General features: G+C 28.3%; 1 long non-coding RNA gene across 1 annotated transcript in view; it reads right to left on the bottom strand.

The window, feature by feature from the left end:
• Window positions 1–10,474, bottom strand: part of LOC144078552 (uncharacterized) — a 20,212-nt gene extending 9,738 nt beyond the window's left edge. The window contains exon 1 of the long non-coding RNA XR_013301243.1: window positions 10,018–10,474. This is a non-coding gene — a long non-coding RNA (uncharacterized LOC144078552). The remainder of the gene's footprint in view (window positions 1–10,017) is intronic.
• Window positions 10,475–13,872: the final 3,398 nt, after the last annotated feature.

The following is a 13,872-nucleotide window of genomic DNA, read 5'->3' on the forward strand; positions in this document are numbered from 1 at the left end:
TCGTATTTTACGAAAAAAAGCCTTACTATACTATGTCGTTTTTATGAAAAAAATCCTTACTCTACAATGTTGTTTTTAAGAAGAAAAAAAAGCCTTACTATACTATGTCGTTTTTTTACGGAAAAAAAGCCCTACTATACTGTCATTTTTTTAAAATAAAAAAAGCCTTACTATACTATGTCGTTTTTTTACAATAAAAAGCCTTACTATACTATGTCGTTTTTTGAGAAAAAAAGCCTTACTATACTATGTCGTTTTTTGAGAAAAAAAAGCCTTACTATACTATGTCGTTTTTTATGAAAAAAGCCTTACTATACTATGTCGTTTTTTGAGAAAAAAAGCCTTACTATACTATGTCGTTTTTTTATGAAAAAAGCCTTACTATACTATGTCGTTTTTTACGGAAAAAAGCCTTACTATACTATGTCGTTTTTTAGAAATAAAGCCATAATATACTATGTCGTTTTTTACGAAAAAAGCCATACTATACTATGTCGTTTTTTAAGAAAAAAAAGCCTTACTATACAATGTCGTTTTTTTATGAAAAAAGCCTTACTATACTATGTTTTTTACGGAAAAAAGCCATACTATACTATGTCGTTTTTTTACGAAAAAAAAAGCCTTACTATACTATGTCATTTTTTACCCAAAAAAAAGCCTTACTATACTATGTCGTTTTTTTTACAATAAAAAGCCTTACTATACTATGTCGTTTTTTGAGAAAAAAAGCCTTACTATACTATGTCGTTTTTTACCAAAAAAAAGCCTTACTATACTATGACGTTTTTTACAAAAAAAAAAGCCTCACTATACTATGTCGTTTTTTTACAATAAAAAGCCTTACTATACTATGTCGTTTTTTGAGAAAAAAAGCCTTACTATGCTATGTCGTTTTTTTAAGAAAAAAAGCCTTACTATACTATGTCGTTTTTTATGAAAAAAATCCTTACTCTACAATGTCGTTTTTAAGAAGAAAAAAAGCCTTACTTTACTATGTCGTTTTTTTACGGAAAAAAGCCTTACTATACTATGTCGTTTTTTGAGAAAAAAGCCATACTATACTATGTAGTTTTTTACGAAAAAAGCCATACTATACTATGTTGTATTTTACGAAAAAAAGCCTTACTATACTATGTCGTTTTTTACGAAAAAAAGCCCTACTATACTATGTCGTTTTTACGAAAAAAGCCTTACTATACTATGTCGTTTTTTAAGAAAAAAAGCCTTACTATACTATGTCGTTTTTTACCAAAAAAAAGCCTTACTATACTATGTCGTTTTTATGAAAAAAGCCTTACTATACTATGTCGTTTTTTTACGGAAAAAAGCCATACCATACTATGTCGTTTTTTACAAAAAAAAAGCCTTACTATACTATGTCGTTTTTTACCAAAAAAAGCCTTACTATACTATGTCGTTTTTTACAATAAAAAGCCTCACTATACTATGCCGTTTTTTACCAAAAAAAAGCCTTACTATACTATGTCGTTTTTTATGAAAAAAGCCTTACTATACTATGTCGTTTTTACGAGAAAAAAAGCCATACTATACTATGTCGGTTTTTACGGAAAAAAGCCTTACTATACTATGTCGTTTTTTACGAAAAAAAGCCATACTATGCTTTGTCGTTTTTTACAAAAAAAGCCATACTATACTATGTCGTATTTTACGAAAAAAAGCCTTACTATACTATGTCGTTTTTTATGAAAAAAATCCTTACTCTACAATGTCGTTTTTTAAGAAAAAAAGCCTTACTATACTATGTCGTTTTTTATGAAAAAAAGCCTTACTATACTATGTCGTTTTTTGAGAAAAAAAAGCCTTACTATACTATGTCTTTTTTTTTACGGAAAAAAAGCCTTACTATACTACGTTGTTTTTTGAGAAAAAAAGCCTTACTATACTATGTCGTTTTTTTACAATAAAAAGCCTTACTATACTATGTCGTTTTTTGAGAAAAAAAGCCTTACTATACTATGTCGTTTTTAAGAAAAAAAGCCTTACTATACTATGTCGTTTTTTACGGAAAAAAGCCTTACTATACTATGTCGTTTTTTGAGAAATAAAGCCATACTATACTATGTCGTTTTTTACGAAAAAAGCCATACTATACTATGTTGTATTTTACAAAAAAAAAGCCTTACTATACTATGTCGTTTTTTACAATAAAAAGCCTCACTATACTGTGTCGTTTTTTAAGAAAAAAAGCCTTACTATACTATGTCGTTTTTTATGAAAAATATCCTTACTCTACAATGTCGTTTTTAAGAAGAAAAAAAGCCTTACTTTACTATGTCGTTTTTTTACGGAAAAAAGCCTTACTATACTATGTCGTTTTTTGAGAAAAAAGCCATACTATACTATGTCGTTTTTTACGAAAAAAGCCATACTATACTATGTTGTATTTTACGAAAAAAAGCCTTACTATACTATGTCGTTTTTTACGAAAAAAAGCCCTACTATACTATGTCGTTTTTACGAAAAAAGCCTTACTATACTATGTCGTTTTTTAAGAAAAAAAGCCTTACTATACTATGTCGTTTTTTACCAAAAAAAAGCCTTACTATACTATGTCGTTTTTATGAAAAAAGCCTTACTATACTATGTCGTTTTTTTACGGAAAAAAGCCATACTATACTATGTCGTTTTTTACGAAAAAAAGCCTTACTATACTATGTCAATTTTTTCCAAAAAAAGCCTTACTATACTATGTCGTTTTTTACAATAAAAAGCCTCACTATACTATGCCGTTTTTTACCAAAAAAAAGCCTTACTATACTATGTCGTTTTTTATGAAAAAAGCCTTACTATACTATGTCGTTTTTACGAGAAAAAAAGCCATACTATACTATGTCGGTTTTTACGGAAAAAAGCCTTACTATACTATGTCGTTTTTTACGAAAAAAAGCCATACTATGCTTTGTCGTTTTTTACGAAAAAAGCCATACTATACTATGTCGGTTTTTACGGAAAAAAGCCTTACTATACTATGTCGTTTTTAAGAAGAAAAAAAGCCTTACTATACTATGTCTTTTTTTTAACGGAAAAAAAGCCCTACTATACTATGTCGTTTTTTTTTTTTTACAAAAAAGCCTTACTATACTATGTCGTTTTTTTACAATAAAAAGCCTTACTATACTATGTCGTTTTTTGAGAAAAAAAGCCTTACAATACTGTGTCGTTTTTTACGCAAAAAGCCATACTATACTATGTTGTATTTTACGAAAAAAAGCCTTACTATACTATGTCGTTTTTTACGAAAAAAGCCTTACTATACTATGTTGTTTTTTAAGAAAAAAAGCCTTACTATACTATGTCGTTTTTTTACAATAGAAAGCCTTACTATACTATGTCGTTTTTTGAGAAAAAAAGCTTTACTATACTATGTCGTTTTTTAAGAAAAAAAGCCTTACTATACAATGTCGTTTTTTTACAATAAAAAGCCTTACTATACTATGTCGTTTTTTGAGATAAAAGCCTTACTATACTATGTTGTTTTTTAAGAAAAAAAGCCTTACTATACTGTCGTTTTTTTACAATAAAAAGCCTTACTATACTATGTCGTTTTTTGAGAAAAAAAGCTTTACTATACTGTCGTTTTTTAAGAAAAAAAGCCTTACTATACAATGTCGTTTTTTTACAATAAAAAGCCTTACTATACTATGTCGTTTTTTGAGAAAAAAGCCTTACTATACTATGTCGTTTTTTAAGAAAAAAAGCCTTACTATACTATGTCGTTTTTTTACAATAGAAAGCCTTACTATACTATGTCGTTTTTTGAGAAAAAAAGCCTTACTATACTATGTCGTTTTTTTTTTACAAAAAAAAGCCTTACTATACTATGTCATTTTTTTACAATAAAAAGCCTTAATATACTATGTCGTTTTTTGAGAAAAAAAGCCTTACTATACTATGTCGTTTTTTAAGAAAAAAAGCCTTACTATACTATGTCGTTTTTTTACAAAAAGCCTTACTATACTATGTCGTTTTTTGAGAAAAAAAGCCTTACTATACTATGTCCTTTTTTACGGAAAAAAGCCATACTATACTATGTCGTTTTTTACGAAAAAAGCCATACTATACTATGTTGTATTTTACGAAAAAAAGCCTTACTTTACTATGTCGTTTTTTACGAAAAAAGCCATACTATACTATGTCGTATTTTACGAAAAAAAGCCTTACTATACTATGTCGTTTTTATGAAAAAAATCCTTACTCTACAATGTTGTTTTTAAGAAGAAAAAAAAGCCTTACTATACTATGTCGTTTTTTTACGGAAAAAAAGCCCTACTATACTGTCATTTTTTTAAAATAAAAAAAGCCTTACTATACTATGTCGTTTTTTTACAATAAAAAGCCTTACTATACTATGTCGTTTTTTGAGAAAAAAAGCCTTACTATACTATGTCGTTTTTTGAGAAAAAAAAGCCTTACTATACTATGTCGTTTTTTATGAAAAAAGCCTTACTATACTATGTCGTTTTTTGAGAAAAAAAGCCTTACTATACTATGTCGTTTTTTTATGAAAAAAGCCTTACTATACTATGTCGTTTTTTTAGAAATAAAGCCATAATATACTATGTCGTTTTTTACGAAAAAAGCCATACTATACTATGTCGTTTTTTAAGAAAAAAAAGCCTTACTATACAATGTCGTTTTTTATGAAAAAAGCCTTACTATACTATGTTTTTTACGGAAAAAAGCCATACTATACTATGTCGTTTTTTTACGAAAAAAAAAGCCTTACTATACTATGTCATTTTTTACCCAAAAAAAAGCCTTACTATACTATGTCGTTTTTTTTACAATAAAAAGCCTTACTATACTATGTCGTTTTTTGAGAAAAAAAGCCTTACTATACTATGTCGTTTTTTACCAAAAAAAAGCCTTACTATACTATGACGTTTTTTACAAAAAAAAAAGCCTCACTATACTATGTCGTTTTTTTACAATAAAAAGCCTTACTATACTATGTCGTTTTTTGAGAAAAAAAGCCTTACTATGCTATGTCGTTTTTTTAAGAAAAAAAGCCTTACTATACTATGTCGTTTTTTATGAAAAAAATCCTTACTCTACAATGTCGTTTTTAAGAAGAAAAAAAGCCTTACTTTACTATGTCGTTTTTTTACGGAAAAAAGCCTTACTATACTATGTCGTTTTTTGAGAAAAAAGCCATACTATACTATGTAGTTTTTTACGAAAAAAGCCATACTATACTATGTTGTATTTTACGAAAAAAAGCCTTACTATACTATGTCGTTTTTTACGAAAAAAAGCCCTACTATACTATGTCGTTTTTACGAAAAAAGCCTTACTATACTATGTCGTTTTTTAAGAAAAAAAGCCTTACTATACTATGTCGTTTTTTACCAAAAAAAAGCCTTACTATACTATGTCGTTTTTATGAAAAAAGCCTTACTATACTATGTCGTTTTTTTACGGAAAAAAGCCATACCATACTATGTCGTTTTTTACGAAAAAAAAGCCTTACTATACTATGTCGTTTTTTACCAAAAAAAGCCTTACTATACTATGTCGTTTTTTACAATAAAAAGCCTCACTATACTATGCCGTTTTTTACCAAAAAAAAGCCTTACTATACTATGTCGTTTTTTATGAAAAAAGCCTTACTATACTATGTCGTTTTTACGAGAAAAAAAGCCATACTATACTATGTCGGTTTTTACGGAAAAAAGCCTTACTATACTATGTCGTTTTTTACGAAAAAAAGCCATACTATGCTTTGTCGTTTTTTACAAAAAAAGCCATACTATACTATGTCGTATTTTACGAAAAAAAGCCTTACTATACTATGTCGTTTTTTATGAAAAAAATCCTTACTCTACAATGTCGTTTTTTAAGAAAAAAAGCCTTACTATACTATGTCGTTTTTTATGAAAAAAAGCCTTACTATACTATGTCGTTTTTTGAGAAAAAAAAGCCTTACTATACTATGTCTTTTTTTTTTACGGAAAAAAAGCCTTACTATACTATGTTGTTTTTTGAGAAAAAAAGCCTTACTATACTATGTCGTTTTTTTACAATAAAAAGCCTTACTATACTATGTCGTTTTTTGAGAAAAAAAGCCTTACTATACTATGTCGTTTTTAAGAAAAAAAGCCTTACTATACTATGTCGTTTTTTACGGAAAAAAGCCTTACTATACTATGTCGTTTTTTGAGAAATAAAGCCATACTATACTATGTCGTTTTTTACGAAAAAAGCCATACTATACTATGTTGTATTTTACGAAAAAAGCCTTACTATACTATGTCGTTTTTTTACGAAAAAAAGCCCTACTATACTATGTCGTTTTTACGAAAAAAGCCTTACTATACAATGTCGTTTTTTATGAAAAAAGCCTTACTATACTATGTTGTTTTTTACGGAAAAAAGCCATACTATACTATGTCGTTTTTTTATGAAAAAAAAAGCCTTACTATATTATGTCATTTTTTACCCCAAAAAAAGCCTTACTATACTATGTCGTTTTTTTACAATAAAAAGCCTTACTATACTATGTCGTTTTTTGAGAAAAAAAGCCTTACTATACTATGTCGTTTTTTAAGAAAAAAAGCCTTACTATACTATGTCGTATTTTACGAAAAAAAAGCCATACTATACTATGTCGTTTTTTACGAAAAAAAGCCCTACTATACTATGTCGTTTTTACGAAAAAAGCCTTACTATACAATGTCGTTTTTTTACAATAGAAAGCCTTACTATACTATGTCGTTTTTTGAGAAAAAAAGCCTTACTATACTATGTCGTTTTTTAAGAAAAAAAGCCTTACTATACTATGTCGTTTTTTACGAAAAAGCCATACTATACTATGTCGTATTTTACGAAAAAAAGCCTTACTATACTATGTTGTTTTTTATGAAAAAAAATCCTTACTCTACAATGTCGTTTTTAAGAAGAAAAAAAGCCTTACTATACTATGTCGTTTTTTGAGAAAAAAAGCCTTACTATACTATGTCGTTTTTTACGGAAAAAAAGCCCTACTATACTATGTCGTTTTTCTTTTTATTACAAAAAAAGCCTTACTATACTATGTTATCTTTTTACAATAAAAAGCCTTACTATACCATGTTGTTTTTTGAGAAAAAAAGCCTTATTATACTATGTTGTTTTTTGAGAAAAAAAGCCTTACTATACTATGTCGTTTTTTAAGAAAAAAAGCCTTACTATACTATGTCGTTTTTTACGAAAAAAGCCATACTATACTATGTCGTATTTTACGAAAAAAAGCCCTACTATACTATGTCGTTTTTTTAAATAAAAAAAGCCTTACTATACTATGTCGTTTTTTTACAATAAAAAGCCTTACTATACTATGTTGTTTTTTGAGAAAAAAAAGCCTTACTATACTATGTCGTTTTTTTACAATAAAAAGCCTTTCTATACTATGTCGTTTTTTGAGAAAAAAAGCCTTACTATACTATGTCGTTTTTTAAGAAAAAAAGCCTTACTATACTATGTCGTTTTTTACGGAAAAAAGCCTTACTATACTATGTCGTTTTTATGAAAAAAATCCTTACTCTACAATGTCGTTTTTAAGAAGAAAAAAAGCCTTACTATACTATGTTGTATTTTACGAAAAAAGCCTTACTATACTATGTCGTTTTTTACGAAAAAAAGCCCTACTATACTATGTCGTTTTTACGAAAAAAAGCCTTACTATACTATGTCGTTTTTTAAGAAAAAAAAGCCTTACTATACAATGTCGTTTTTTATGAAAAAAGCCTTACTATACTATGTTGTTTTTTTACGGAAAAAAGCCATACTACACTATGTCGTTTTTTTACGAAAAAAAAGCCTTACTATACTATGTCGTTTTTTACCCAAAAAAAGCCTTACAATACTATGTCGTTTTTAAGAAAAAAAGCCTTACTATACAATGTCGTTTTTTTACAATAGAAAGCCTTACTATACTATGTCGTTTTTTGAGAAAAAAAGCCTTACTATACTATGTCGTTTTTTAAGAAAAAAAGCCTTACTATACTATGTCGTTTTTTACGAAAAAGCCATACTATACTATGTCGTTTTTTATGAAAAAAATCCTTACTCTACAATGTCGTTTTTAAGAAGAAAAAAAGCCTTACTATACTATGTCGTTTTTTGAGAAAAAAAGCCTTACTATACTATGTCGTTTTTTACGGAAAAAAAGCCTTACTATACTATGTCGTTTAAGAAAAAAAGCCTTACTATACAATGTCTTTTTTTACAATAGAAAGCCTTACTATACTATGTCGTTTTTTGAGAAAAAAAGCCTTACTATACTATGTCGTTTTTTACGAAAAAGCCATACTATACTATGTCGTTTTTTAAGAAAAAAAGCCTTACTATACTATGTCGTTTTTTTAAGGAAAAAAAGCCTTACTATACTATGTCGTTTTTTTAAGAAAAAAAGCCTTACTATACTATGTCGTTTTTTATGAAAAAAATCCTTACTCTACAATGTCGTTTTTAAGAAGAAAAAAAGCCTTACTATACTATGTCGTTTTTTTACGGAAAAAAGCCCTACTATACTATGTCGTTTTTTTAAAATTAAAAAAAGTCTTACTATACTATGTCGTTTTTTTTACAATAAAAAGCCTTACTATACTATGTCGTTTTTTGAGAAAAAAAGCCTTACTATACTATGTCGTTTTTTAAGAAAAAAAGCCTTACTATACTATGTCGTTTTTTAAAGAAAAAAAGCCCTACTATGCTATATCGTTTTTTACGAAAAAAGCCTTACTATACCATGTCGTTTTTACAAAAAAAAGCCTTACTATACTATGTCGTTTTTTATGAAAAATGCCTTACTATACTATGTCGTTTTTACGAGAAAAAAAAGCCATACTATACTATGTCGTTTTTTACGGAAAAAAGCCTTACTATACTATGTCGTTTTTTACGAAAAAAAGCCATACTATACTATGTCGTTTTTTTACGAAAAAAGCCATACTATACTATGTTGTATTTTACGAAAAAAAGCCTTACTATACTATGTCGTTTTTTACGAAAAAAAGCCCTACTATACTATGTCGTTTTTACGAAAAAAAGCCTTACTATACTATGTCGTTTTTTATGAAAAAAATCCTTACTCTACAATGTCGTTTTTAAGAAGAAAAAAAGCCTTACTATACTATGTCGTTTTTTGAGAAAAAAAGCCTTACTATACTATGTCGTTTTTTACGGAAAAAAAGCCCTACTATACTATGTCGTTTTTTAAGAAAAAAAGCCTTACTATACAATGTCGTTTTTTATGAAAAAAAGCCTTACTATACTATGTCGTTTTTTAAGAAAAAAAGCCTTACTATACTATGTCGTTTTTTAAGAAAAAAAGCCTTACTATACTATGTCGTTTTTTTAAGAAAAAAAGCCTTACTATACTATGTCGTTTTTTATGAAAAAAATCCTTACTCTACAATGTCGTTTTTAAGAAGAAAAAAAGCCTTACTATACTATGTCGTTTTTTTACGGAAAAAAGCCCCACTATACTATGTCGTTTTTTTAAAATAAAAAAAGCCTTACTATACTATGTCGTTTTTTTTACAATAAAAAGCCTTACTATACTATGTCGTTTTTTGAGAAAAAAAGCCTTACTATACTATGTCGTTTTTTAAGAAAAAAAGCCTTACTATACTATGTCGTTTTTTAAAGAAAAAAAGCCCTACTATGCTATATCGTTTTTTACGAAAAAAGCCTTACTATACCATGTCGTTTTTACAAAAAAGCCTTACTATACTATGTGGTTTTTTACAATAAAAAGCCTTACTATACTATGTCGTTTTTTTATGAAAAAAAGCATTTTTTTCATGTGTTTTGACTTTTAAATTGTGATTATGGCTCTCAAGGAATAATATTTGAAAATAGGAATTGTTTATGGCTCTCTCTTTCAAAAAGGTTCCCGACCCCTGCCATAGATTATCACACTCCTCTCGCGTTCCGACACAGCCTCTTTACTGGATCTCGCGAAAGCAATTGGATTTGCAGGGGCTTGAGGTTTAGGCACGTAACTTTGCCTACCGATGACGTCACTGCCATCTGCGGTGTCTAAGCAGGCTGACATGTAGTCATCGTCATGATCGGGCGCCTCGTCAGCGCTAAACTTCGCGGCTGAAGATTGCTCCGGAGCCTGTTTGGTCTTTTTTTTGCCTTCCTCTTCTTTATTGGCAATTTGCTGTCTGTTCAGTATACGTGCAGGGGGCAACAGGTAGACTCTGCGGCGTGGCTATGCATACAGAGCTCGCCTTTGATATCTCATCCAGCTTGATTTGCATCTCGGAGAAAGCTTGCTGCGGTTGGTCATACTTTTTCTGGAGATCTACAAAGCGATCATCACAGAAACTGCACTTACATGAGCAGGTAGGTGCGTGCGGCAGATGAACTTGGAGGTCTGTTATTTTTAGATCTTGTAGTCGCGGGTAGCCTTACTATACTATGACGTTTTTTAAAGAAATAAAGCCTTACCATACTATGCCGTTTTTTTTACGAAAAAAGCCTTACTATACTATGTCGTTTTTTATGAAAAAAAGCCTTACTATACTATGTCGTTTTTTAAGAAAAAAAGCCTTACTATACTATGTTGTTTTTTATGAAAAAAAGCCTTACTATACAATGTCGTTTTTTAAGAAAAAAAAAGCCTTACTATACTATGTCGTTTTTTAAGAAAAAAAGCCTTACTATACAATGTCGTTTTTTATGAAAAAAAGCCTTACTATACAATGTTGTTTTTTAAGAAAAAAAAAGCCTTACTATACTATGTCGTTTTTTATGAAAAAAAGCCTTACTATACAATGTCGTTTTTTAAGAAAAAAAAGCCTTACTATACTATGTCGTTTTTTATGAAAAAAAGCCTTACTATACTATGTCGTTTTTTAAGAAAAAAAGCCTTACTATACTATGTTGTTTTTTATGAAAAAAAAGCCTTACTATACAATGTCGTTTTTTAAGAAAAAAAAGCCTTACTATACTATGTCGTTTTTTTATGAAAAAAAGCCTTACTATACTTTGTCATTTTTTAAGAAAAAAAGCCTTACTATACTATGTCGTTTTTTAAGAAATAAAGCCTTACCATACTATGCCGTTTTTTACGAAAAAAGCCTTACTATACTTTGTCGTTTTTTAAGAAAAAAGCCTTACTATACTATGTTGTTTTTTATGAAAAAAAAGCCTTACTATACAATGTCGTTTTTTAAGAAAAAAAAGCCTTACTATACTATGTCGTTTTTTTATGAAAAAAAGCCTTACTATACTTTGTCATTTTTTAAGAAAAAAAGCCTTACTATACTATGTCGTTTTTTAAGAAATAAAGCCTTACCATACTATGCCGTTTTTTACGAAAAAAGCCTTACTATACTTTGTCGTTTTTTAAGAAAAAAAGCCTTACTATACTATGTTGTTTTTTATGAAAAAAAGCCTTACTATACAATGTCGTTTTTTAAGAAAAAAAGCCTCACTATACTATGTTGTTTTTTATGAAAAAAAGCCTTACTATACAATGTCGTTTTTTAAGAAAAAAAAAGCCTTACTATACTATGTCGTTTTTTATGAAAAAAAGCCTTACTATACTATGTCGTTTTTTATGAAAAAAAGCCTCACTATACTATGTTGTTTTTTATGAAAAAAAGCCTTACTATACAATGTCGTTTTTTATGAAAAAAAGCCATACTATACTATGACGTATTTTACGAAAAAAAAGCCTTACTATACTATGTCGTTTTTTGAGAAAAAAAGCCTTACTATGCTATGTCGTTTTTTTAAGAAAAAAAGCCTTACTATACTATGTCGTTTTTTATGAAAAAAATCCTTACTCTACAATGTCGTTTTTAAGAAGAAAAAAAGCCTTACTTTACTATGTCGTTTTTTTACGGAAAAAAGCCTTACTATACTATGTCGTTTTTTGAGAAAAAAAGCCTTACTATACTATGTCGTTTTTTACCAAAAAAAAGCCTTACTATACTATGACGTTTTTTACAAAAAAAAAAGCCTCACTATACTATGTCGTTTTTTTACAATAAAAAGCCTTACTATACTATGTCGTTTTTTGAGAAAAAAAGCCTTACTATGCTATGTCGTTTTTTTAAGAAAAAAAGCCTTACTATACTATGTCGTTTTTTATGAAAAAAATCCTTACTCTACAATGTCGTTTTTAAGAAGAAAAAAAGCCTTACTTTACTATGTCGTTTTTTTACGGAAAAAAGCCTTACTATACTATGTCGTTTTTTGAGAAAAAAGCCATACTATACTATGTAGTTTTTTACGAAAAAAGCCATACTATACTATGTTGTATTTTACGAAAAAAAGCCTTACTATACTATGTCGTTTTTTACGAAAAAAAGCCCTACTATACTATGTCGTTTTTACGAAAAAAGCCTTACTATACTATGTCGTTTTTTAAGAAAAAAAGCCTTACTATACTATGTCGTTTTTTACCAAAAAAAAGCCTTACTATACTATGTCGTTTTTATGAAAAAAGCCTTACTATACTATGTCGTTTTTTTACGGAAAAAAGCCATACCATACTATGTCGTTTTTTACGAAAAAAAAGCCTTACTATACTATGTCGTTTTTTACCAAAAAAAGCCTTACTATACTATGTCGTTTTTTACAATAAAAAGCCTCACTATACTATGCCGTTTTTTACCAAAAAAAAGCCTTACTATACTATGTCGTTTTTTATGAAAAAAGCCTTACTATACTATGTCGTTTTTACGAGAAAAAAAGCCATACTATACTATGTCGGTTTTTACGGAAAAAAGCCTTACTATACTATGTCGTTTTTTACGAAAAAAAGCCATACTATGCTTTGTCGTTTTTTACAAAAAAAGCCATACTATACTATGTCGTATTTTACGAAAAAAAGCCTTACTATACTATGTCGTTTTTTATGAAAAAAATCCTTACTCTACAATGTCGTTTTTTAAGAAAAAAAGCCTTACTATACTATGTCGTTTTTTATGAAAAAAAGCCTTACTATACTATGTCGTTTTTTGAGAAAAAAAAGCCTTACTATACTATGTCTTTTTTTTTTACGGAAAAAAAGCCTTACTATACTATGTTGTTTTTTGAGAAAAAAAGCCTTACTATACTATGTCGTTTTTTTACAATAAAAAGCCTTACTATACTATGTCGTTTTTTGAGAAAAAAAGCCTTACTATACTATGTCGTTTTTAAGAAAAAAAGCCTTACTATACTATGTCGTTTTTTACGGAAAAAAGCCTTACTATACTATGTCGTTTTTTGAGAAATAAAGCCATACTATACTATGTCGTTTTTTACGAAAAAAGCCATACTATACTATGTTGTATTTTACGAAAAAAGCCTTACTATACTATGTCGTTTTTTTACGAAAAAAAGCCCTACTATACTATGTCGTTTTTACGAAAAAAGCCTTACTATACAATGTCGTTTTTTATGAAAAAAGCCTTACTATACTATGTTGTTTTTTACGGAAAAAAGCCATACTATACTATGTCGTTTTTTTATGAAAAAAAAAGCCTTACTATATTATGTCATTTTTTACCCCAAAAAAAGCCTTACTATACTATGTCGTTTTTTTACAATAAAAAGCCTTACTATACTATGTCGTTTTTTGAGAAAAAAAGCCTTACTATACTATGTCGTTTTTTAAGAAAAAAAGCCTTACTATACTATGTCGTATTTTACGAAAAAAAAGCCATACTATACTATGTCGTTTTTTACGAAAAAAAGCCCTACTATACTATGTCGTTTTTACGAAAAAAGCCTTACTATACAATGTCGTTTTTTTACAATAGAAAGCCTTACTATACTATGTCGTTTTTTGAGAAAAAAAGCCTTACTATACTATGTCGTTTTTTAAGAAAAAAAGCCTTACTATACTATGTCGTTTTTTACGAA

Source organism: Stigmatopora argus, chromosome 8 (assembly GCF_051989625.1).
Source record: "Stigmatopora argus isolate UIUO_Sarg chromosome 8, RoL_Sarg_1.0, whole genome shotgun sequence".
Lineage (NCBI taxonomy): Eukaryota > Metazoa > Chordata > Actinopteri > Syngnathiformes > Syngnathidae > Stigmatopora > Stigmatopora argus.